General features: G+C 38.9%; 1 protein-coding gene across 2 annotated transcripts in view; it reads left to right on the top strand.

Moving 5' to 3' along the window:
* Positions 1-26,010, top strand: part of INPP4B (inositol polyphosphate-4-phosphatase type II B) — a 728,360-nt gene that overhangs the window by 216,696 nt on the left and 485,654 nt on the right. The window contains exon 1 of one of the 2 annotated variants that reach the window (XM_060147684.1): positions 10,748-10,853. The exons of the other annotated variant lie outside the window; for it this stretch is intronic. The gene's annotated coding sequence lies outside the window, so the exon portion shown is untranslated. Of the gene's footprint in view, positions 1-10,747; positions 10,854-26,010 lie in introns of those variants that run through there. 2 annotated transcript variants of the gene reach the window in all.

Genomic DNA, 26,010 nt, shown 5'->3' with positions numbered 1-26,010 from the left:
TTGCCCAATTCTTGTACCCGTACCAACCTATGATTACAATTCACCTATGATGTGACCATTTTTAATGCTATTTAACAGTTTTTAGCTGAATCTGCATGATTAACACATTGTCCATCGCTTTCTTAAGTCTAGATAACGAACAAACCAACAAATTAAGCCTTGATTTGTAGAGTCTGCTGATATCTGTGGGAAAAATATTTCCATCGTGGTCAGTTTCAAGCTACCAGAATGAGATCCCTGAACACAAAGTTGGGAAAGGGTGCTCAATAGCTCACTATTATATGGTTTTCCTACCATGCAAATACAGTAGATATACATGAGCATAGGTAATAGTAAGAGTTGTACAATAGTTAGGAATAATGAGTTTGGGGTAGCCTACCTTTGTCCCTAATATAATTTGTTAAATGATAAGTTTACATAATATACTTTAAAAAATAGTAGCTATGTTTAATAGCTGGCTCACAAAATTCCTGAAAATGTTACAATCAACTCTTGTGAGTTGGGTCACATTGAGGGCAAATGAGATAAATGTTATAGTAAACATTCAGAAATTGCACTTGGAAAGCCCAGAGAGGGAGAAGTTAATTCTGGATAGGGGATTCAAGAGAAAAATGAAAGCTATCACTACCCTTTGGACAACATTTCTTCTACAATTTAGTGTTTGGTTCATAAAACACTTTCATGCGTATAATCACATTGATCTCATACATATCCATGATATTAAAAGAGCCAGGGTTATAAACCCCTTTTACACCTGAACAAAGCAGAATTGGGGGATTTTCAGTTTTGATTTGTGGTTTTTAAGGTTGTTTCAGTCTCTATGGAAAATGTAAAGTCACCTGACATAATTTTTGTCTTATAAGAGTTTTTCTGTCTCCTATAAGAAACAGAAATGGGAAGAGAGAGCAGAAAGGAGTTCATGGAATCATGGGTTAAGACGGAGCTGACCATATTGAGAAAGACGATTTAGCATGTGGAAGTCAGCAGTAAGCTGTCAGAGGGTGAGCTGCAGCTCTGTCAGCTACCAGTCGTGAAAACTGGGGCAAATTAGTTTAGTCTTCAGTGCTAGCTTTTCTTATCTGTAAAATGGGCATTATGTCTGTCTCCATTTCTAGAACCAAGTTTGCTTTCTTGTGTAGTGTAGAGTAGTGCCTTGAACTTGCTAAGTGTTGGCCTTCTTCACTGTTCCTCTTATTGCACATCACCAGTTTCTTTGTATCTTTTTACATAAAATATTTACAAACAGCATGAGCCTTACAACGGAAAATGTAGCACATTCTGCCAATGATCAGACCGTTCTTTCTGTTATCTTGAAATTGTTCCTTGTATTTAAAGATTCTGGATTTGGATTTGATATTTCTATTGTAGCAGGTGTGGCGGGGGGAGGTGATATGTAGCTGTGAAGACCCTTGGGTGTGATCACTAACCACAGGTGCTGCTTTTGATTTAAGACGTTTAAGATGCCAGAGTGAGGGAGGAAGGTGGGGATAGTAGAGATGGGGTGAATGGGCCCCAAAAGTGACTTTTGTGCCTTTCTTTCCCTTGGAGGCATGATTTATGCACTCTTTTTAAAGCTTTGATATTTCTGCTTTAAGTTATCTGTATTTACTGTCCTTGTTGCCGATAGATAGCTATTTCTCATGTTATATCTTTTGGTATATTATTCTCATTTGATATCCCTTGTTCAAATAAGGAAGTTAAAGGCATATAAGGAAAAACAATTGGTCATAACCTAGAAAGTCATACTCCAAATCTTACTATTGTATAATGTCAAGGTAAAAGACCACTTTTTATAAAAACAAAAAAAACAAAAAAAAACCCTTTATTTCAAATGTAAGGACAACTTATCTTTGGGCTGATGAGATGGCATTTCCAAAGACTAAACACTGTCATTTCTGCCCTTTACTATTCTGGATCATTCTCCCACTAGAATGTAGTTCTAATAGGTCAGGGATTTTTATCAACTTTGTTCACTGCTATATTCCCAGCACCAAGTAAATGCCTGGTGCATATTAAACAAACGAATTAGCCCCAGCTGGATACTGAGTGGGAATGTAGCTGTGTTACATGTGCACTATGGGGAGATCACGAATGATATCCAGGCTGGTTTAAAAGCTAAGAGCTCCCGTCCTACAACTTAGTGGATTTGTAACCAGCTGTGAAAGGGCACAGGCAGGGATTCAATCCCTTAAATGCAACCTGAGCACACACAATATATAATTTTGCATACAGTACCTTGAATTATTTGAGCGACTAGGTAGGTGACATACATAGTAGTAACCACAAGGTCAAGGGTGTAATGGTGAGCGTAGTTATTGTAAGTTTTCTTTTTGTGACATGGCATCACATATGTCAAGTTTGTACTTCTATTTTCATGGCAGCTTTTCCAGGAAGATCTTCATGGAGACAGGCATGAGTTTGAGGCAGGTGGTAGTTGCTAATAATAGTAATTATTGAATGTTTTCAATATGCCATCTCTGTCCTAAGCACTTTATACTATTTTATTTAATACAGATGAAGCCTCTGTGTATAGCTCTCTTAGCTGTTATGATCATTCCACCTTATTGATGAGGAAATAGGACTCAGAGGTGTATACATATTATATTATTTTTATTAATATTTGTGTTATTTTTTACTATAAGACTTTTAAATTTATAATATAGCAACAATAGAAATATATTAGAAAGGCAGTGAGGTACGGTGGAGAAAGTAGACGGTTGGTAGAAAATCTTGATTCCATTAATTAATCTTGGTCACCTCACAACGCACAGTAGTAACAGCTGTTAAATTCGAGTAGGTCTTCAAAATCTGCAGTTTTTTTTTTTTTTAAGTTGCTTTAATTCTTGCTTTGGTTTTCTCCTTGAGTGAACCTGCCTACTGTTCTGTCCAATGGAAACTCTTCTTGTATTCCCTTTTCTCCTTTTCTATTTCTTTTTCCTTTTGTTTGGCCTCTCATCGTGATTCTGCTGCATGATGGGTCGAATGGGATTTGGGGCTGAACTGAGAACCAAAAATAACGTGGTTATTAAGGGAAACCATATTGCACAGTAAATTTCTCTTCTTTTGACCCTTATCAGAGTTGAAAGTTATTTCAGCCAAATTAAGGATTAACAAGGCTTTAGTTGGATAGTTTGAGGCTCTCAGTTACTAGCTAAATGTCATTTGGGGAAACTGCTCTGGCTTCCACGAAATCTACATTTTCTTTCATTCATTCATTCATCCAGCCGTGTAACATTTAGTGAAGTCTGTCTGTCTGGAGCCAGTGCCATAGTGGGTCACAATGAGTGCCACTTTCCATGCAACCAGGGAGCTATGCAACTGAAGGCAGGGGACTGCTGTATAAATAAACACGATATTCAATATGTTATAGTAATTGCTTTATAAGAAGCACACACTCGTTAACATGAGGATAGGAGAAACCTTGCTATATTCTGAGTCAAAGAGATGGGGAAGCCAATACTGAGAGAAGGATATTCGAGTTGAGCCCTGACAATTTTGAAAAGTACTCTGTTGATAATTGGTGATTTTCTGTCTCCAGTAACAGTGTAGCAGAAGGTGACATGAGAACATGATATCTCAGGGGAGACTCTCATTCCCTAAGCTTCGTGTAACTTTGTCCAGCCAACGTAAGGCTGAGGGTTACCGTAGAAACAGCATTTAATGTCCAGAGGGCCTGCTCACGATGTCCACATGACGGGTAGAAAATAACTGCACAGAATTTTGAAAGAAGAGAGATGGTGCTAGGCTTTGGCAATGTGGGAAAGATTGGAGGAAGAGTGGGATTTGAACTGGACCATACGCAGATAAAAGGCTAGCAGAGATTCCAGGTCAGGAAACACAGCAAATAAGAAGGCTGAAGGATATATTCCAGGTTGGGAAATACAGAATACAAAGGAAGGAAGCAACTCTCCAGATGAAGTTGGGCGACAGTGCGAAGACTGGCTTTGCTAGAGTCGAAAGGTTAGCTGTAAACAGCTGGATATGATGTTGGAAATAGATGAGTTCAGATTTTGTAATATCTTAAGTGTCATATTAAGGCATTTGACATTGATGAAAGTACCAGTCCGAGAGTTAAGTGATTTAGGTTAGAATTATAGCTCTGGCCCTTTTTAGTTGTGTGATCTCAATCATGTCTCCAAATTTCTCTGAAGTTTACACCTATAAGATGGGGATAATACCATTTTTCCTATCAGGATGTTTAAAGTAATCAACTAAAAGAATATATATAAAAGTATTTTGTAAATTATAGAATTCTATGCAAATAAGTAGATATATGCATAGTCAAGAAGTTACAAGTAGAGAGACATGAGACAGTGGAGAATGTAAATTGTCAGTGGAATTCAAGATGGATTTAATGAGGAGGAGATTAAAGTCAAGACAGCAGGTGGCAATGGCTGCGGCCCAATATGAGGGCCTCTGTTCAGAAGTCATTTGTGGCCATTCTCAAGCTAAACTTGGTCAAACCATGATTTAGCACAAGGAGTCTATAATGGTATGCTAAATCCTGCCCCCCACACACATCTCTTTTACCAAACTAATAAGGCTCAAGCCAATTTTAATAGATGGGAGTTTATAAAAGATGGATCCTGAGAGTGAGAAGGTGACATATGTTTTTCAGCACAGTAAAGTTTAGAAACAGGCTGGGGGAGATAACCTGTCTCTAGTCAGGTGTATGATTGATTTCTACAATTTTCATCCTCAGGCCAGAACCCTGATAGCCTGCCTTACAACAAAGTTCTCCACTATATTATCTTGAAGAACAAAGAATTTCTGCCCACCTACGTCAGAAGCAAGCCATGAATAGATGTGGGGTCTTGGGCGTGGAAGAGAGGGAAGGGTTTGTTAAAAGAACAAAGGAACTGGGTAGCGCAAGATGCAAGCTAGAAAATAGAAAAGGAATGTTTTCTGTCAAGGAAGATGGTGGCCATGTGTGTGTCCTGAGGGCCCAGCCATGCTAACTACTCAGAAGGGCAGACCAGATAGACTGAAGAAGCCACTTCTGAATCCCCATCCCCTCGAGGGCTCTTTGTGGATTGGCGTGTAACACTTTACTCTGATGTGACAGTTAATTATTCTTCAGGTTTCCATATGTGTGCTTGGCCGGCCGTTCCATGGGGCCCTCGCCCCATTTCTAGTCACTGGTACATAAATATGCAGTTCTCCTCTGTGGAAAGCAAGAGGGTACAGAGAGCAGGAAAAGGGACAAATGAACCAGATGACAGAAGAATGTTTTTGTTTTGTTTTGTTTTGTTTGGCTTTACCAACCCTTTTTTTTGTGATAAAGAGCTTAGTACTGAGGTTGGTATTTCTATTTCCCTTCCTCCTGCCGTAACCAGGGGTTTTGGGATAAGGATTGCAATAGGTAGAGACAGTTGTGGGGAGTTGAGGCCACATCTTGTGTAACCCACCCAAACTAGCCAAGGTGCCCTCCCTGCCACTGTAATGCTTTAAAATACATGTAAGCATATATATATATATATATATATATATATATAAAAAACATATAGCATGTACATATATAATATTAATATAATATATAATTAAAATATATATCATATTATGTAGTATATTGTATCATAATATATAATAAATATATAATGTATAATATATAATATATGTAATATACACATATAATAAATGAACTGTATATAATTATATATATTATGTAAATATGTATATATACATATATTTACATTTATTGAGTACCTATTCAATGCTTGTCAGCCATTCATTGAAAATTTACTTAGTGCCAACTATGAGACTCACAATTGTAGAAGGTAAGTGCATATTATCTCTTTCAATTTTACAATATAGAAAAGAAAGGTACAGGGAGTATAAGAATGTGGTCTAAGGTCAAAGGGCTAATAAGAGGGGGAATTGGAAAATTCTCACCCAGATAAAAAATTCCATGCTTAAGAAAATCTCAAATCACTAAATCCTCACTTATTTGTCTGTATTTATATTAATCCTACAAGCTGAGGAGCAAAGAGGGTCTTTCTCTATAATAATAATCACATGCAAATTTCTCACCTACTTGTGCTTTTGCCAGAATATCGTGTTGTGGTTGTGAGAAGCAATGTTGTATTTTGATGTCTTTCCAACTTCCCACCAACTCCTCAGTATTGCTAAGATATTGCGTCCCATTGCTACACCAGCATCAGTGTAACTTCTCACTCATTCCTGGAGGAAGCTTCCGGATGGGAGATACTCCAGAGCTTGTCTGCACAGGTACACTTTGCTCTCAGGCCTCCCTGGGCGCCACATGTGTGTCAGTGCCCAGCACCTCTCAGGAGGCTGGAGATGGCATCATTTCCTTACAATCCAGCTGTTGAGCAGAATTTCATAGTTTTATGTGCCAGTGATATAGATCTTTTTAAATCTATTGAATTCAACAACAGGGCAGTGTGACAGCCCATCTTCAAAGACAGGAAGGGCTTTGGAAAGTGAAGATACAATTAATGGAACCTGTTACTGACAACCCAAGAAAACGAAATCGTCAGTTTTGTTAACTATGAAGCAGTAATATATAACTGAAGCATGTAGAAAACGCCTAAATATTTCCAAATTTATTTTCCAATTTAACTATCCTGGTATAAACCAGAAAGCAATTCATTTATTCATTCACTCATTTATTCAATTAGTAAATGATTACTGAATGTTTTCTATTTATCAGGCACTATTAAGCACTATTTATCAACATAGCCTTTAAAAGTACCACTTGGCTAAAACATACATCTATGTTTTCTTTAACTAATTGGTGTTCTCTCTACTTCTGTAATAATGTGATTTGAATTAACTTTTTGCCGTCCCTTTGCCAAAATCCTCAAAGTGTCACTTTATTTACTTCCATGGCTGTTAATAAAACTTACTTTTCCACTTGCCAGGCCAATATTTTCAAGCTCTAGAAAGGTGTGAAACAATATTTCTTTGATTTTTTTAATTGCAAGGAGATAATTATACTACTTATGTAAAACATTTATGAAGAATGAGCACATGTGATAAGAATGGAGTGTTGTTATTAAATAAAACTCACAACAACGATTCTTAGGCGCTTATGATTATATATAACCATTATTGGCCTACTGTAAACATACATGTTAATCAGTATATGTGAATGGTGGTCAGCTATTTTCCTTTACATCATCACATCAGAGTTTGCTCAGGTTAACCAGCTTGTAAAGGTATGGGGACAAAATGAAAAATCAGAGGCAGGAAGAGAAAGAAAAGATGAGGAAGATGGGAGCTGGGTGGATTTGAAGCTTTTCTGGATGCATAGTAGGTTTCCAACTGGGGATGTCAAGGTCCTCTCCATCTTCTCTCCTCCCCCTCCTGCCCCACTTTGCATTCTTCCTTTTCTGGGAGACAATGTAGGACTGAATGAGGACTCCCAGAAATTTTTGGTTAGGCGGGTCGGGCTAGTGAAAAGATGAAAATTTAATGGAAGCCAAGTAGAAAAACAGAGGGAGTTAATTACAAGGTGTAACTTGAGAATAAGAGAGATCTGATGAGGGACTTTTGGTTGTTATAGGTTGGAAGAGGATATGTCTTCCTTCAGGGGTGGTGGTGTGTGTGATGAGATGTAGAAAAGAGAAAAGAGGCCTGAAATGAAAAGAGAAGGAAGTACTCATTAGCAGTCAGGTCACATGTGCTGCATATATGCTACAGGTGGTGAAATCTATGATTAAGAGTTCATTTGAAGTCTTTAAAAGCATTTATTTATATGCAGAAATGTTGAAGTGACTTATATTGTTTAAAAATGGCTAATACGTTTCTTTTTCTTTTAAGTAGAGTTTAAAATGGCTTAATCCTAGAGCATCTTCTGAGTTTCCTACCAAGTTTAGAATCAACTTAGATCCTGCTTTCTTGGAGCTTATAGTCAATTGCAGGGTACTGAGTCTCCCCCTCAACTCAAATGAGCTCCAAATTACTTTTGCCAAACTTTCAGTTTGTATTTTATCCCCCCTGCCAAATTATAACACTTTAAGAAATCTTAGCTTTATTACTTTTTTTATTATTTATTTTATTTTATTTATTTTTGGCTGCTTTGGGTCTTCGTTGCTGTGCGCAGGCTTTCTCTAGTTGCGGTGAGCGGGGGCTACTATTCGTTGTGGTGCGCGGGCTTCTCATTGCGGTGGCTTCTCTTGTTGCCGAGCACAGGCTCTAGGCGCATGGACTTCAGTAGTTGTGGTGCGCAGGCTCAGTAGTTGTGGCTCCCGGGCTCTAGAACGCAGGCTCAGTAGCTGTGGCGTATGAGCTTCGTTGCTCCGCAGCATGTGGGATCTTCCCGGACCAGGGCTCGAACCCATGTCCCCTGCATTGGCAGGCAGATTCTTAACCACTGTGCTGCCAGGGAAGCCTTCTATTCCTTTTTAATGAAAAAAAGCTTTGCAGTAAAATATTACTTAATTTTCATAATGCATTGAGAATTTTCAGCAGGTAAAGGAATGAGTGTAAGAGGGCTCTAAGTTAATTTTCAAATGAGTATTCAGGGATTAAAAAAAGAGACAGAGAGAGAAAAGTCTGGGGCTCCTGGGATGTGGTTGTGGTTGTTTAGCAAGAGAACATATTAATGTCATTGGAACTTGGTTCGTGATTTGGTATGAAATGAAATACATAAAGAAACAAATGTGTTTTCTTTCTGTTCTTTCACAGACACTGAAAAATGATGGGACTTCTTTAGCATATATTATAGTTCTCTGCAGGGAGACACGAATTAATTTTTTCTTAGTTTTAGGTAGTCCCTACTTTTTCGTACTTTTTTTTTTTGCATAGAAGGGTCTTATTGATTCTTATACCTAGCTACTCAGAACCATAAATGTTGATTTTATTTTCCTACCTATATATTTCCAATATATATAGAACATTTTTATATGAGAGGTGGCATGTGTTTTATACACATACACACACACACACACACACACACACACACACACACACATATATACACACACACATACACACACAGTTGGTCTAATCCACTGTCTCTAGTCGCTGTATTCTTCATCATCAGTAGTGGAATGAAAGCATCTTTCACCATTTATGTCGACCTATGTTTTATATGAGAGCTTTTCAGGAAAGAAAGCACATATTCCATGAACTACAGAGTACCAGAATGTGAATTTGGATGTCGGTGCTAGCTTTGAAATTAATCTTAGAATATAATCCTCTGTTTTTAAGAATTACCTATATTTTAGAGAAATTTTTATAACTATATAGGAGAGAAAGGAAGCAATCACTAGCACAGAGTAGTGGTAAAGATCCTCTTATAAACTGTTTCGAACCTGGCTCTTTTGCTCACTTTTCCCATTTGTAAAATGGGCATGATGACAGTGCTCACAGTATAAGGTTGTTATGCAAATTGAGTGATTTAATAATTACAAAGTACTTAGATTTGGTATGCAGCACTATGTGGTTGTAAATAAACAAAAGCAAATAAATCACTCCTTGAGGGGTTGGGAATATACTAAAGCATATATAGGAATGTGTATAAAGCAATAAAAATCCATTATTATTTGCAGTGGTAGGTATTTTGCAGGTTAATTTGCTGTTTATTTTGTGTATTTTTCCCTAATAATGTGGTATTTTGGAGTTCTTGGATCCTGATGTTGTTCCAGAAACTTCTATTTCTACTTTTTCTCTTTTGAGTTTGCTACATATTGTAAAACCTGAATATGGCAGATGGTTTACAATGCCACATAAGAAGACGCTTTTCCAATTATGTTTTCATCAGGCAAACGGCCCTGCTGTGATGGGAATAAATGGTTATGGCATTCCTATGAAATTGATATTGTCTGTTCCAGAGGCTATAGGATTGAACAAACACTGGTCAGAATTATCCTTCATCTTTTCCAAATGTAAGGTCAAAATTAAGATAAATAAAGGAAGATTGTGTAGTTTTCTCTTTCCTTCTTGCCTCCAGTAGCCATCTAGAATTTGTAAGACAGAGGGACAGAATGTGTGTGTATGTGCTCAGTCCCATGTAATACAAAAGTACTTATTCACGCCCAAATACAGATTAAAAATGTAGGTGGCATATTTAAATAATTCATTAAGTTGCTCTTTCATTCATGTAAAAAAAGTAGGTAAATATGGCAACCATTTAGTTTAAGTTCTAGTTTCAGCAGAACAGTTAGCTTTGAAAAGGTCAAGACTACTGACCTAAAAGTATTCATAATCCTTCTGCAATTACCATAGTAATTTGTTCCATATGCCTATGAATTGTTTCTCAGAGTTGCTGGATTATCACCTACTGAGAAGTTCAAAAATATCTATTTGGTATTTTTTCCAGCTGAGAAGCAATTCTGCCTCAATCCCGAGTAGCACTGAATTCTATGCTGAAGTATGTCTTTTCAAATGATATCATCTTCAGTAGCAGTTAAGTATATCTATGATTGTCTAGCAAGATTGTTTAAGTACTCCTTCTGCTCTTAATACATCAGTCATGGGAAAGAGACCATTGGTTTTGGAGAGCTGTCACTTTCGAGTGTTTTTGGAAAAATCCATTAAGTGCCCAATTTTCATTAACTTCTTTGGCATGCTTAGAAATGTACATGATATTACAGAGAGAGAGAAAGGGCATGATGATTGATAGCAGTGAAATCCAATGTCCGGGTCCTTTATTTCTTCATTTAGTTATTGTTTAAACATTTCTGAAGCCCATTTTTATACGAGGCAAAACAGAGTTCCTGCAAGCAAGCCAGTTTCTGGGTGATTCAAGCGTTCAGGTAATGCTGTGGGGCAGACTTTGGACCTCGGTGACTCACGAGAAGCGAGGAAGGTTCAGATCGCACAAAGGCAGGGCTGAGAGCCAGCTTGAAAATGAAAGAAACGACTTGAGCAAAACAACTTCCTTGGTAAGATCAGACTGCTCCTTCTCCGTGTAATTTCTTATTCTACCCAACAGCAAAAAGAAGAATAGAAAAGGAAAAGGGAAAAGAATAATCAAAACCAAACTAAAGTCAGAGACAATGAAAGCAGAAAGGTTCGGTCCTGAGCTTCCAGTCTCTCCCATTTTAGCTCCGGAAGTGTAATCCTTTAATTGAAGCTTTGCTCTGCTCCTGAGCATTCAACTGTTACTAACAGATTTCATGGAGTGTCTATTTTGGAAACAGGGTTGTTTTAGGCAAGTAGTGTCTTAAGTAAATTTGTGTTTTAATTGCAAGAAGGTAGAGTATGATTTGAGAGTACCCAAATTGGAAATGGTTTTTATTCCTTTTCAGGTGCATAAATAAATAAACAGCAATAATGAAAAACCTTTCTTAGAGTATGTAATGAACTGTGGTTGGAGAAGGATTTAAGAATGTGATTACTTTGGCTGTGGCAATGTAAGAGAAGAGCTGTGTTTATGTAGGGGATATGCCTTTCTGTGTGTACTTTTCTCATGTGTATATATTTATTTCATTGTTATTACAGGTATCAGAGTAAGAAAAAAGTATTTAATGAGAATAAACACTGATTTCAGCAATATAGTCATTCAACCTTATAAAGTATTAGTTATAATGAAAGCTTTTTCTCGGTCATGCTACCCTTTCTGCAAAGAGGAAGGGAGGCACTCTGCTTCTTTTCGAGTCATCACCTGCCTTTAACGGAAGGGTGATGGGCGGGGGGCGGGTGGTGGTGGGGAGTGTAAGGTGTGGGTGAGGGGTGAGTAGTGGGAGGGTGGGATTCTGGGCTAAACAGCACTTCTCCCACCACCGGGAGGGAGCTGCTGGAACAGCTGTAGTGAGTGATCCGCAAGCTTTGCCTGGGTCCTCATTTCTGTCGAGGCTAAGTGATGCCCTAGACTCCAACGGATTGAGTGGTGGGTCTCCTGCCCACCCTCAGGGCTGACCTAGGTTATGTTGCTCCCTGTGGATTCAAATATATTCAGGGAATGAGACTCTTCTTCAATGTAGATATTCAGGGTGCAACACTTCTGCCAACTAATCCAGAGCCTTGAAACCTAAAACTCTAGCTCCTCTCTGCTCTTAAAACAGGTGGGGACTCTGTAATGGCCTATATGGGAAAAGAATCTAAAAAAAAAAAGAGTGGATACATGTATATGTATAACTGATTCACTGTGCTGTACACCTAAAACTAACACAACATTGTAAATCAGTTATACTCCAATAAAAATTAAAAACAAACAAACAGAAAACAGATGGGGAGAGCTGGTAAGAATTCAATTGCATATACCAGGAACTTTTCCATCTAACCTATGTATAAATATTCGAATGTGCAGGACTAGATAACCTGAGTTGTAACATTATAGCACTTGAGTGGGTGATGTCTGAGGTTGACTAGGCTCTTACTGTCAATCAACCGATCGTTGAAAGTCCTAGGAGGCTCTGAATATGGTCTTTACTTTGTGTAAAGCCCAATGGGACTCACAAAAAGGGAACTTCCCTTATTCCTTTACATTTTTTAATGAGTGGCTTATAATTTTGCACATAGCCTGATTGTGCACTTAGAGATCGACAGTTGCTGATGTTTGCAGTTCTTTTGAATCCTTTGGAGAGTCTTGATATTCACAAAAATTCCCATAGGCCACAGAAACTTCTGAACTTGGAAGAACTGGGTTTAAAAACTGGTTCTGCCCCTTACTGGCATCGTGACACCGCACAAGGTACATGTGCTCTTCAAACTCAGTTTCTTAATGGAAAATGCACCCGTTCGTACATGCTATATCTCCTTCCTGCACTGCAGACTCATCTTGCCTACTACCTGCTAGACATTCTCTTTAGGATATCCTGGTGATGCCTCAAACATTTGTCCCAAATGGAATTCCCTTACCTCTCCTTCCATTGACCCACCTGCTGCCTAGACACCCAGGTGCTCAGTCTAGTAATAGGGACCTTCTTTTCCCTCCTTCTCCAGTCCCTTCACATTCAGTGAGTAGAAAGTTAATTTTGATTTTTCTTTCCATTATTTCTTGGCTTGCTCTCCTCTTCTCCATTTCTAATACCAGTACGCTAGTTGAGGTTATTATGACCATGTGCCTGAAATATGTAACAGATTCCTATCAGGCAGAGATGCCTTCCCCAGCTCTCATTTCCACCCCCTTCATTTTATATCTTACTCTCTGCTTGAGACACAGCTGTCATCCTGTCACTTTCTTCTTAATAGTCTTTCAGTGCATCTCTGTGAACTGAATCAAGGCCAAACTGAAAGTACATGTAACACGTGAGTGTACCCTAGTGTGTCTAATACTAGGTCGACGAGGCTCCGGCGATCGATACATTTTCTCTAAGGTTTCCTCATATTTAAGTTCAGGTTTTACATTTTTGGCAAAGATGCCACAAAGTGAGGTTGTGACCTTCTCAACACATCAAATCAGAAGGGATTTGATGTCGGTCTGTTCCATTACTGAAAATGGTAACTTTGATCACTTGGTGAAGGTGATGTCTGTCAGGTTTCTCCACTGCAAAGTTACTGTATTTCTTTGTATTTAATAAAGATCTTACAGAGAAATAATTGGAGAGTATCTAGTTAGCTTGTTATTTAAAACACTGTTGGCACTAATTTTAGAATCCTTTGAAGATTCTTGCCTGAGACAATTATTACTGTGGGGTTTGCCAAATACTAGTTGGAAATTTACAGTAAGGAGAATTTTACTCTATTCATTTATTCATCCATTCACTCATTATTTATATTAGTATGGGCAAATGAACTCATTTTATTCCATGGCTTATAACGTGTCACAATCATTTTTTTTGTTGTTCAGTTTTCCCAGATTTGGCCTTTGGGAGTCCCCTTCAAGTTGGCTCCTGTATCTTTTTAGAATTTCTCCTTAAAACACTTTGATATTTTCTGGCACCGCAAGATATTTTAGGCTCATCTGCACTTTTCCTGCCCCATTCCTGCAATCAGCTGTTTCTCCAAGGACTAGTAGTTTTCTTTTATTGGAGCATGGTGTTTAGAAACCAAGATTTGGGCAGTGAATGGGCTCATTGGTACTGGGGTATCACGGTACCTGACCAACACTCTTGAAAATTGTCAAGGTTGTGAAAAACAAAGACAGACTGAGGACCGGTTCCAGATTAAAGGAGACTAAGGGAAACATGACAACTAAAGGCAAAGTGTGAGTTTTGGTTGGATCCTGAACCAAAAAGAACATTAGGGGGGCAATTGGAGAAATTTGAGTACGTTCTGTAGATTAAATAATACTGTATATTGTATTATAGTCTTATACATATTTATCTTCCTGTAATGGTCAACTCAAAATAACATGACCATTCACATTATTATTGATTTAAAAAATATGTATATGTATAGCTGATTCACTTTGTTATAAAGCAGAAACTAACAAACTATTATAAAGCAATTATACTCCAATAAAGTTGTTAAAAAAGAATAATTCAAAAAAAAAGAATAATTTAGATCTCTGCAATTGAAGAAACTGATCTAAATTAGGGACAGGATATTCAGAAGAGAAACAAAATTATACTTGGTGTTCTAACTATATCATTTAGGGTTTTTGAAAGAAATGATCATGTATACCACAAATTATCTAATTAATCTCCCTTTGATGAACATTTACATTGTTTCAAATTTCCCCAGCTATTGTGTAAGTCTGTATTAACATATTTCTACATACATTTTCAAACATTTGAAAATCTCCTTGGTATACATTTCTTGAAGGTTGGTTAAATAATTTATGGTACAGCCATAAGCAATATGAAGTCATTAAAAATTATGATATAGATCAGCAAACTATAGCCTATGGGCCAGATCATCCTTGCTTATTCATTTACATATTGTCTAAGGCTACTTGCATGCTACAGAGCAAGGACAGAGTTGAGTAACTGCAACAGGGACCATATGGCTCACAAAGCCCAAATATTTACTATTGGTCCTTTACAGCAAAAGTTTCCCAACCCTGATATGGATTATTACATGCAGAATGACAATATTCTGTGAAAAAGACACATTTTATTACATATATTATTATAGATCTGTATATATATAATTTTTTAAAAATTTAAGTATAGTTGATTTACAATATTATATTTGTTTCAGGTATACAATATAGTGATTCAGTATTTTTTTAAACATCTTTATTGGAGTATAATTGCTTTACAGTGGTGTGTTAGTTTCTGCTTTATAACAAAGTGAATCAGCTATACATATCCATATATCCCCATATCTCCTCCCTCTTGCATCAAGTTATTACAGAATAATGGCTGTAATTCCCTGTGCTGTACGATATAACCTTGTTGCTTATTTTTTTTACACATAGTAGTTTGTAGCCTTTAATCCCATACCCCTATCTTGCCCTCCCCCCTTCCCTCTCTCCACTGGTATCCACTAGTTGGTTTTCTGTATCTGTAAGTCTGTTTCTATTTTGCTATACGCCTTCCTTTTTTAAGTTTTTTAGATTTCACATATAAGTTATAACATACAGTATTCGTCTTTCTCTGTCTGACTTATTTCACTGAGCATAATACTCTGTAGGTCCAACCACCTTCGGCAAATAGCATAATTTCATTCTTTTTTATGGCAGAGTAATATTCCACCACACACACACATGTGTGCGCTCATGTGCATCTTCTTTATCCATTTGTCTATTGACAGACACTTGAGTTACTTCTATATCTTGGCTATTGTAAATAGTGCTGCTATGAACATTGGGGTGTGTGTATCTTTTTGAGTTAGTGTTTTCATTTTCTTTGGATATATACCAAGGAATGGAATTGCTGGATCATATGGTAGTTCTATTTTTAGTTTTTTGAGGAACCTCCATACTATTCACATAGTGGCTACACCAATTGACATTCCCACTAACAGTGTACAAGGGTTCCCTTTTCTCCACATCCTTTCCAATATTTGTTATTTGGAGACTTTTTGCTTATAGCCACTCTGAAAAAGTGTGAGGTGATATCTCATTGTTATTTTGATTTGCATTTCTCTAATAATTAGTGATGGTGAGCATTTTTCAAGTGCCTGTTAGTTATCTGTATGTCTTCCTTGGAAAAATATCTATTCAGGTCTTCTGCCCATTTTTAACTGGGTTTTTTTTTGATACCAAGTTGTATGAGCTGTTTATATATTTTAGATATTAACCCCTTGATGGTCATATCATTTGCAAATATTTTCTCCCATTCATTAGGTTGTCTTTTTGTTTTGTCGATGGTTTCCTTTGCTGTGCAGAAGCTTTTAAGTTTAATTAGTTCCCATTTGTTTATTTTTGCTTTTATTTCTTTTGCCTTGGGTGACAGATCAAAAGAAATATTGTGTGATTTATGTCAAAAAAAGGTTCTACCTATGTTCTCTTATTGGAGTTTTATGGTTTCAGTCTTACATTTAGATCTTTAGTCCATTTTGGGTTTATTTTTGTACATGCTATGAGGAAATGTTCTAATCTCATTCCTTTATGTGGAGCTGTTCAGTTTTTCCAGCACTATTTATTGAAGAGACTGTATTTTCTCCATTGTATATTCTTGCCTCTTTTGTTGTAGATTAATTGACCATAGGTATATTGGTTTATTTCTGGGCTCTCTATTCTGTTCCATTGATCTATGTGTCTGTTTTTGTGCAGTACCATGCTGTTTTGATTATTGCAGCTTTGTAGTATAGTCTAAAGTTGAGCACATGGAACTTACAGCTTTCTTATATTTCTCAAGATTGTTGGGCAATTCAGGGTCTTTTGTGGTTCCATATAAATTTTAGCATTATTTGTTCTAGTTCTGTGAAAAATGTCCTGGGTATTTTGGTAAGGATTGTTTACATCTGAAGATTGCTTTGGGTAATATGGACATTTTAACAATATTAATTCTACCAATCCAAAAATATGGGATATCTTTCCATTTCTTTGTGTCAACTTCAATTTCCTTCATCAGTGTTTTATAGTTTTCAGAGTATAGGCCTTTCACCTCTTTGGTTAAGTTTATTCCTTGAAAGTACCTAGGAATTTATTCTTTTTGATGTAATTTTAAATGGGATTTTTTGTTTTTGTTGTTCTTCCCCTCCTACCTGATTCCACGTGCATCTTTCCTACAGCCTTGATTTTACAGGAGTCTTTCATCCAATTTCCAGTTCATTTTCAGTAAGAATTATTCCACATGTAGATGTATTTTTAATATATTTATGTCTGGGGAGTGAGTTTCACATCCTCCTATTCTGGCCATCTTGATTGCTCTCCTGTATATATATAATTTAAATCAAAAATCCTATTAATTTAAAATTAGTTATGGACAGAGAGACTCTGCAAGGTTGTTCACCAAAGTTCATAAGTAGGTCCTTTTTTTTGTACATTTTTATTTATAATTTTATGTATACTTTGTGCTTTCTTAAAAGGGTTGTATGAATTCTGTTTTCTCATTTTTACTTCAAGATAACTACTCAAACCACACTCTTCAGTCTTCTGCACCCAAAATTGTAGTGAAGCGAGAGCACAGAGATCACAAGAGACTTTGAATGACACTTAATTTTTAAGTAGGGCAACCACTCACTGTAGTTTGCCTGGAACAGTGCTATTTTATGGCTACTGGGACTACAGTGTCATTGTAGCCACATTTTTCTCTTAACTCTGTAGTAGTTCTTCCCAGCCTCTTAAGCTGCTATTCATCTTTTATGTGTCCTTTAAGTGTTTCGGTACCTCTGGGTTCTGCCACTGGCCTGGTCCCTTCTTACTCCGATCAATCTCCCAGGAACTCCCCAGAACTCTCCCAACTCCCATAGTTTAGTTTACATCTATACACTGATACCTCCTAAATGTGTACCTTTAACTTCCAAACCAGTGCTTTCTGGACATTTTTAAGATATTTCAAATCTAATTTAATCCAGTGCCATCCCTGACCCTTCCTTTCCCCTCCACTTGCATTTCTTCAATCAACAAAAATCCCTGGCAATTTAACCTCCTAAATATTTCACACATTGGTCTCCAGTTTTTACTATTACTGTCCTAATTCAGATTTTCTTTTTTTTCGGTACACGGGCCTCTCACTGTGTGGCCTTTCCTGTTGCGGAGCACAGGCTCCGGACGCGCAGGCCCAGCGGCCGTGGCTCACGGGCCCAGCCGCTCTGCAGCACGTGGGACCTTCCCAGACCGGGGCACGAACCCATGTCTCCTGCATCGGCAGGCGGACTCTCAACCACTGTGCCACCAGGGAAGCCCTCAGATTTTCTTATCCTTGCCTCTTTCACTGAATGCCTTCAGTTACCTACCAAACCTCAGCAAGAAAAATCAGTCTTAAATGCCAACCTGAACATAATATAGAGTGCCTGAGTCACTCTTTTTCTTAAATCACTTCAGGAGACTTCCCATTGCCTAGTGACATTTTTTAAAGTGTGGACCATGTACAATCTACATCAGACCCTCCTGGGTTATATATTAAAAAGGCAAATTAAAAAAAAATTGAAGCCTGAAGTCTGGGGTCCATTACAAAGTTACTGGATCAGAATTTATAGGTGATCGAACCCTAGAAATTTCTGTTCTTACCACCACCAGATGACTTTTATGTGCTTTCATGTCTGAGAACTACTGCTGTCCTAGGCCTATATCAAGACACTTCTATCCAAGGTGTTTATGAGACAGTCCAAGACCTTCATGGTCCAGTTCCTATTAACTTCTCTAGTCTTATTTCTTGCCATTTCCTAACTAAAATTTCACATTCTACTAATGTAAATTCCTGTATATTCCTGCTTCTACCTTACTGTTCAACTTCTGTGTATATTTACCATTCCCTGTGACTGAAATACCTCTTTCCCCTTACTTCTCCTGGCCCACTCATAAGTAAATGTCAAGTCCTCACTTGGGTATCTGTGCTGCAAGTCTTCCTGGCATCTCAGGATGGACTGTGCACCAGAGAGCTCTGTCTCCTCAATGCACTGTTACTGGGCTTTGTCATTGCGCCTGGTGCATAGTTCATCCTTAACAATGGTTTGGCAAATTAAGTTAATAATAGAGTTCTGTGAAGCCCCTTAGAGTATATGGATTCTATCCACTGTCTTTTGTTGTGTGACAGATCACCACAAAATTTCGTGGCTTAAAATCACCACTGCTTGTTTAGCTCATAAGTCTGTGCAGTTTGGTCTGCAATCAGCTAGGTAGTGCAGTTTGGTCTGCAGTCAGCTAGGTAGTTAACTGGGGTTACTCCTGCGTCTGCGGGGAGCTGCTGGTCAGCTAGGTGGCTCTGCCGCTAGGATTGGCTTTTTGTTGGCTGGAGCAATGGCAATTGCTGTACCATGATCTCCTCAGTGGGTAGAAGGCTCGATCAGCCAGGATTGGGGCTTGTTCAAATGGAGGTGGCAGGTTCTGAGGGAGAGATAGAGAGAGGTTTATTCTCAGAACTGGGAAAATATCATTTCTGCCGCTTTCTGTTAGCCAAAGCAAGTTAAACACCAGGTCAAATTTGAGGGTGAGCAAATAGACTACATTTATTGATTGGAGGCACTGCAAAGTATTATGGCCATTTTTGCAATCTATTCCATGGGTCTATGTATATGAATTGATAAATATCTTTTACAATGTAACTATAAACTGGATTATAATTTTCTATCACTGTCACTGCTCTTGCCTTTTCAATACCCTTATTTCTTTAATCTTCAAACCATTTTATAGCCAAATGTTGATGCTTCTTTTCCAGTTCTGTCACCTAGTTCTTCTTCAGTTAGCCTCTTCCGGAGTACCATTTGCATCTATTCATGAACAGTATAAATAAGCATGTACCATTTAGTTAATTACTTGGATTTGGTTTAAGTCTTAAAATGAAGCCAACATTCCCCAACACAGCAAACAACAGACTCTAAGTATGGAAATGGACATGGCTGCCAGTAAGAAAACATACCATTCCCATATCCTTGAATGTATCCTGAATCCTTTCATTTTTAGCTCTACTGCCTTAAAAAATTGACAATAGCCAGCTTTCGTTCTGCCATATCAGCTGACATATTTTCTGTTTTGAAAGGGATATTCATCTTTCTGCCTACTGGAGGGTCCCTTCACTGCTAAAAAGAGCTTTCTTTAAAGGGCAGAGCCATCTAAGGTCAAGTCCGTTGGCCTGCGTACTGGTAAGGACAGTTACGCTTTGAATTAGAGCTCGTGCTTTGAACCCTAGCATTCATCATTAGAGTCTGCACCTTCCTTTCCCGATTTCCATGGTTCGTCTGGGAATTTTAACCTCCTTGGCATTTTATTCCCTCCCCAGACCTTAGAAGGAAATGTAGCAGTATCGAACATTTCCAAATAACCTAAGGGAACAGCATGGAAATTATCAAGCAGGTTTTTCAGTTTTCTACCATAGGGACTTTTTTTTTTTTTTTTTGGCCTTAATGCCTCTCTAATTTTCCTCCTCATGGATTCTGAATTAAACTCTCAACAATCCTTGATATTTTATTCTTCAACACAAAAACGGATTTTATGCAAGCACTTGGGAACTGGACAATTCTGCTTCCGAAAAGCAACAGAATTTCTTTCTTATTTTTGAGGGCACCTCGGTCACCAGAGTTTCCCGGTTCTTGGTCTCATCAAAGCTTAACATCCAAGCCTATCATTCACTGAGGGGAAAAGGTCCTAGAATTTGCTTTGTGACCTGGGATCTATGGGATGTAAGTGTGTGTTACAAAACTTAATGCATAAAGCTGCTACTTTTGATACAGTCTGGTTCATGGAGAGATGGGATTTAGCTACCTGTAATGAGAATTTGATGTGACTGGAAATTGAACAGAAGCATCTTTTTATTGAAGGTGCTGAGCCTTATAACAATCATTCAGTGGCAGAAGTTATTATTTTTCATATTACTTTTCAACTATAAAACCTTTCAGGGCCTCATCAGAAAATTCCTCTCCTTGCTCAAGCAACAAAAAACTTGGTACCTTTTTCTTTACAACCACATAAAGCAAAACAATGCAGTAAAACCCCTCCCCCACCACCCCTTTAAAGATCTGTCTCAGTTTTTCTCTGAGTTAAAGATCCTTTTTTTCTTTCTAGGTCAGAACTGTCCTCTCATGAAATCTTATTTTCCTCTTTTTCCCCCCGTGAGAATCTCAAGGAGAAAAAAAGAGAGAGCAAGAAAGAGAGAAAGGAGAGAGAAAAAACAAATCTAGACAGGATGCTGGAGACTTGAAATGTACATAGAAACTTTTTTGAAAAAAATAATATTTTTTATCCTTTAGTTAGAATCTTTCATACAGTGTGTGCATAAAAAACATGTCAGTCTTTCAGCTCTTTAGAAGATCAGTACCATAAGAATCTCAAATTAGATATTTGAATTAAAGTTAGGGGAAAAGCATTCTCTTACTTGCTCCATTCACAAATCAACTTTAGAAACTTGAACAAGTCATATAGTTTTTCTCCTTCAGTTTTTCTGCTTATAAAATGGTATCTATTCAAGTGAAATAATTTTGTGAATTGGTTTCTGTTTCAGAAGTATATTTTCATCAATTCTCTTTTCTGAGCAGTGCTCTACTATATTCTTCCCCACCAGAAAATATATCTAGAAAAATTAGTGAGTAGAGAATATTTTTAATTTTTGGTCTTCTAGCAGATCTGATAAAAAATAGTTTAAGTTCTCATCTCCTGTATATTTGTGAGTTATATCATTAGTGAGCTTAGCTCTAACATATATATTCTGTAAATTTAAGTATGGTCTCATGAAATATTTTTCTCTGAAATTTATAATGCTGGTTCGGCAACCATTCCCTGGAGAACAACAGGTGATATTCAAAAGGTAGTTTTCACCAAAATGACAGCACCCAAAGTAAGGGTTTTATCAACTGGGGTGAGAATGATTTTTTAAAATCAATACTGGCATTTATGAGCTTTCAGGATTAAGAAGTATCTTAAATTCCATAGACAGGCTGCTTGCCTTGTTGTGCTCCTGCAGCCTCAGAGCGGAAGAAGGGAGGACCAGGTCAGGGCTATCATTCTCGTGGGGGGCTAGGCGTGCTTGGAAGAGACACGTGGCTGGAGCAGGGGAGGGTTTCAGAAGATGTCTTTCAAAGGACAGGCTTCTGGTGTTGAGGATTAGATCTTGCCGGAACACTTCACTTCTGTGGTGATCTCAGTAGAGACAACGTTGCTTGATAAACCCCCGTTTGGGGAAATTATAGGAGACCTATTTGATTACTTGTACTTCTTGCTGCTTATCTGATGTGAGTGGACGAGGCTCTACAGAGTCCATACCCAGAACACTATTCAGACCAGGCACATCTGATGGACAGAATTACAGCCGCCCTAATCCTACTGTAGGGTTTTCAAGTGTATAAAAGCCTTGTCCGTGGATTAAATGTAAATAAATAACTCAAAGCTTTTTAAACACGTAATAGGAGGAAGAAGAGCAAGCAATAATAAAGGGTAATTCAGTAGCTTTCTTCCCTCATTATTTTTAGTGTCCTCTTGGCAAAATGTTCAGTTTACGTGCTAAGAGTTTAAAGCATCTCAATGCCACGTCTAGGTAAAGTAGTGCCATCATTAATATATGAGTATTGAGTTGTCATGGGTTTGTCTGTAAAAGACTATGATTATAAGATTAAATGTGTGTAGAAGTATAGGCAATACTCTAGAATTAAATCACAATATTGATAAGACAGACACATATGATTTTACTATTTGCTAGTCTACTGCTGTATTGAAGCATTAAAAGTTGCTTTAACAAGACATCCTTGCTGTTCTATGCTTTTGAATATTATACACAATTATCCATAAAAATGAGAGGTAAATCCTCCACTTTAATCTTGGTTCATTAAATACAAAGCAGACATTCAAAACTAACATGAAAAAAGTATTCCCCTCAAGCCACAAAAATGAAACAAAAACACACAAGAGTGAAATAAAACTGTAGCCTCACAACCATTCTCAGATACCTGAGGTTCTCAGCTTTTAACACACGCACTGTCATTGCATCATTCCATTAGTCCATATTCATTCCTTTTTATCACACTTATTGCAGACGGCTTTGCTTATTGTTAACTAAAAATGAGAAGCATTGTCACAACTTCAGGTGCATTAGCCCTTTAGCTAACATAACAACTGGGAGAATCCCAGAGCCACATCACCTGGAATCATTGTGGTCTGGATGTTACTAGCATTCTCAGCCTCCAGGTCTCCTGGCCTTTGGGCCACGTGGAAAAGCTGGGCTTCTCAGCTCCTTGCAGATGTGCACCTCTGGATAATGAGCTATGAGAATTGATAGTGTCAGTTCCAGCCTGAGGCTGTGAAAACTCCCTTGTGATCCTCTAGTCTGGCTTCACCTGCCAGGAAGTCAAGAAGGAGACTTGGTCCTGATGAAGCTTCAAGGAGGTGAGACCTCCTTTAGCCCAGGTCCCTAGTTCCTACCTAGAGCAATTCTTTCCCACTTCCCGACACCCATTGAATATATAGGAGAGGGAGGAAATAAACCTTTCTTATGTTAAGCCACTGAGATTCCCAGGGAAATTTGTTAACAGGAGCACAACCTAGCCTACCCTAAATAGTTCCTACAGGTTGAATAATTTCCTTAACTTTAGGCTTCATATTTAGGTGTATCAGTAATTGTTTCTAAAAGAAGTCCTACTTCCTCCTTAACTTTCAGTTTTCATCTTTCTTCTTTCCTTATTTTCTGCTGCCAAAAGCAAATTGTGGTCAGTGTCTTACTTGGGCCAGGGTGATGAAACCTGGAAGATAGTGAGGGTGTAAAGAAAAGGGGGCAGGACAGATAAATACCATGAATCCAGAGGACGGAGCAGAGTCAGTCTAAAGATCAAGCCACAGCAAGCCACCTGTATATTCCGGCAACAAGTGACCGGAATATACAGGCTGGGCTCGGAATTTGGGGGTCAAGGTTGTGAAGAAGGCTCAGACAGAGGAATGAGGCCATGCTGTGGGCTCGTCCAGAGTTTTGAGGTGGCAGGGAGGGGGGAGAATTCAGAACGAAAGGCTGTGACCAGTGCGTAGGATTGAAAAGGGCAAATATGGCTGCCTTGGTTGGTACCGTGGATGTGAGTCCAGGACCTGCCAAGGAAGCAGAGCCTCAGATGCAGAGGAACTGGGCAGTGAGGCCAAACCCAGCCCTGGACAACCGTGCCTCAAATACAGGGCTTAGAAACAAGATTGCCTTTTTGTCTCCAAATTGCTTGTTTGGCGTTCCTTGTGGCTCTGGGGCCAGGGCCAGAACCTAGAAGGGGAGGGAGGGGGCTGAGCCCACAGATGAGACAAGAATCTCTGCAAGAACAGACATTAGAGATCACCATAGTGGGGAACCCTACCATTTCTGATGGACCTATTTTGGGGCTCTCAGTTCCATTTTTTATTTTGTATGGAACTTAAGTTATATCAATTCCATCTTATATTTCATCACGGTCAGTCCCTGTTACTACCTGTATAGGTTTTTTTTACCATTTATCAGATACCTACAAGGACTCTTCACAATTTGGGGGTTTATATTTACTGTGACCACATCTATCAGATTTTATGATGTCGTGTGGAACGTTAAGAAGGTCCCTTGGAGCGTGTGTCTGTCATCCTGAGTGTCTACCCTGTTCTGCCACTGACAGCTGCCCATGTGACAGCAGTGGGTCATGTGACCTCCCTGGCTGTTTCTTCCTCTGTGGAGGCAGTGGGTCTGTGTGTTTGTGGGAGGTGGTAGGCGTGGGTGGCCTTTGATGAACATCAGCGCCTTTGTGTCTCTTCAGTTCTCTGCAGTCATCCTCTGTGGTGAGTCTGCCTTTCACGGAAGTTCCATTTCTGGGAACTAAAGGAACTCGACACGCTCCCCCTCTTCGCCTCTTCTCGGCGTTGATCTGAACATCCAAACCTTAATTCAGCTCCGACTCCTATCCCTTCTTGATTTTCTCCTCTCCACAACTCTTTCTCCACGTTTCCCGTCAGCAGCCCTCCCCTGGCAAACTGCCCTCCTCCCTGCAGCTGTGTCAGCACGCTGAGTGCTTAAGGAGATGTTCCCCCTGCACAGGCGAACCTCTCCAGGCAGCCTCTTTGAGAGCCTCTCCCGGGCTGAGCAGCTGTGTGGAAACCTGACATGGGCTGTGATGCTGCAGCAGGCTGGTTGCTGGCCCCCGGTGACCAGCCTTGTGTGGTATCGGTTTTGATGCATCACAGAAGGAGAAGAAAGAGCCCCTTCCAGCCCTGCGTCTTCTCTCTTCTCCTGCCTGAATATATGGGGAGAGAGAGCGCAGGTTTCCCAGGTATCAGCTTAGATGATCGAACCTGCGATCGATACTTTCCCCTGCAATCTGTGCACCTCTTCAGGCCTTTCCCTTCTTGCCCTACCTGCTCAGCTCATCCTTCTGACTCAGAGTGGAAATAAAACTGTCTTAGGTGATATAAAACATCTTTTCCCCAGATAGCACATCAGCGGGAAATCTCCACATGCCTATCCTGCCTTCTTGTCAAAGTTAATTTATCCCAGACTGAGCTAATGGTCTTTCTCCCTGTGACCCTGGAAGCCTTTCCTTCCCCTGTGACCCCAGTTTGGTTGGTACCAGCTTTCTTCCCAGTCTCCAAGTCTTGGGTTCTTTTTTTTTTTTTTTTAATACTTCTTTCCTCTTTATCCCTTACACCTAGTCAGACATTAAGTTCTTTCACCTTTTCCCCCAATTGTCTCTAATATTTGCCCTTTTTTTTTCTATTTCAGTTACCATAAATCTCAGCTACATCCTCATTTCAAAAGCAGTAACTATTTTTCTCCAGTCACATACATGCTGGAGTCAGGGACCCCAGCAGCGACCTGCCTTAACGACTGAGGGGTGATGCGGTGCAACTCCTGCTTGGTCGGTGGCAGAGGGAACGGAGTCTGCGGGGCTAGGGAAGTAAAGAGGAGATCCTCGTGGGTCCTGTTCAGGAACTGCACTTTGACCCCATGTGCCTTTGTAGACAGAGCCCTCCCCTGGCTGGCTGAGGTCCTGGGTTCTGGCTGTAGCTGTGGCACTTTGCTTGTAAGACAAGGAAACTCTGAGCATCCGTTTCTTTACCTACCAGAGGTTGAAATTCGTGCCATCTCTACAATCCTGCCTCCGTGTCCCACTCAGGTCACCCACAGCTAAGAACTCTCTTTTCTCACTGAATAGGAAAAAAATAAGTAGATGTCCTTTCTGCCA

The sequence above is a fragment of the Lagenorhynchus albirostris genome, chromosome 4 (genome assembly GCF_949774975.1).
Source record: "Lagenorhynchus albirostris chromosome 4, mLagAlb1.1, whole genome shotgun sequence".
Taxonomy (NCBI): Eukaryota; Metazoa; Chordata; class Mammalia; order Artiodactyla; family Delphinidae; genus Lagenorhynchus; species Lagenorhynchus albirostris.
The sequence above is the reverse complement of the archived record's forward strand: the minus strand, read 5'-3'. Positions and strand labels throughout refer to the sequence as shown.